The 1,363-nt window shown below is 48.5% G+C and overlaps 1 protein-coding gene across 1 annotated transcript in view; it reads left to right on the forward strand.

The window, feature by feature from the left end:
• The window catches only part of Ly6g5c (lymphocyte antigen 6 family member G5C), a 3,822-nt gene that overhangs the window by 316 nt on the left and 2,143 nt on the right, over positions 1–1,363 (forward strand). The gene's annotated exons all lie outside the window — the stretch shown is intronic.

A 1,363-nucleotide genomic window follows, 5' to 3' on the forward strand; every position in this document is an offset into this window, starting at 1 on the left:
CCTGGAACTCACTCTGTAGACCAGGCTGGCCTCAAACTCAGAAATCCACCTGCCTCTGCCTCCCGAGTGCTGGGATTAAAGGCGTGCACCACCACACCTGGCGGGGTTCTACCTTCTTGATGATGCGACCCTTTAATACAGTTCCTCATGTTGCAGTGACCCCCAACCATAACATAACATTTTTTTTTGCTACTTCATAACTGTAATTTTGCTACTGTTATGAATTGTAAGGTAAATATCTGATATGGGGCTCTTGTGAAAAGGTCATCTGACCTCCAAAGGGGTCGTGTCCCACAGGTTGAGAGACACTGCTCCAAAGAGTCAGAAGGGTCACCAGGCCAGCTAGGTGGAGAAACTCTGGTTTCTCCAAGGGTCTGGACACTTCTGTCCATGATATACAAGTGAAACCAGCGGTAGGCATGATACCATGGGCAGATGTGTGGGGAATGTCCAGGAACTGTGATGGCCTGATAGTCAGTCACCGCAAAGGAGAGTTCTCGGGACAGCCTTGTTGCTGTTGCAACAACAGTGTTCTGGAGATACTGAAGGGATCATTTCCAGCTCTAAGGGCAACACAGACTAGGGAGGACTGGAGTTGTATTCACAAGGCAGAAAGAAGCCTTTGCACTACACTAAGCTATCCGTTCGTCCTGGGCTCTTAACATGTGGACTGGACCAAGGGCCAGGGAAGAGGGGGCTGCATATGCAGGCAGTTCATTGGGAGACAGAACAGGGCCTTTGGTAGCTAACCTCCAACATGAGCCTGTCCAGGGACCAGACAGCAGAGTAAGGCAGGTAGCATGGGGCTATTGAGGTCTCCTGTCTACAGGACACAGACTCTCTCTGTCTTCTCACAGACCTTGTTCTCACCTCTGAAGACCACATTGTAAAAAAGCATGTTGGAACTGGACAGGGGTGGCAAGTGCCCAGGAGGTAGAGGCAGGAGGATCTCTAAGTTCAGCGCTATCCTGGCGTATAGAGTGAATTCCAGGACAGCCAGTGCTACACAGATAAACTCTTGAAAAACTAAATTAAAAAGGGAAAAGAAAAGAAAGCGTGCCCACCGGTGGCAATTCTAGTACTCAGCCAAGAAGGTTGAAAGCCAGGTGTGTGTGTGTGTGTGTGTGTGTCTGTGTGTGTGATGTTTAAAAGAAAATACAGAAGGCTGAGGACCTGAGTTCAATTCCCACCAACCACAACCACATGGTGGCTCCCAACCATCTATAAAAGGATCTGTTCTCTCTTCTGGCATTTAGGTATACATGCAGATAGAGCACTCAGACACACACACACACACACACACACACACACACACACACAGAGAGAGAGAGAGAGAGAGAGAACAAACTACTACATTTCTTCA

Source organism: Mus caroli, chromosome 17 (genome assembly GCF_900094665.2).
Source record: "Mus caroli chromosome 17, CAROLI_EIJ_v1.1, whole genome shotgun sequence".
NCBI classification, from domain to species: Eukaryota; Metazoa; Chordata; class Mammalia; order Rodentia; family Muridae; genus Mus; species Mus caroli.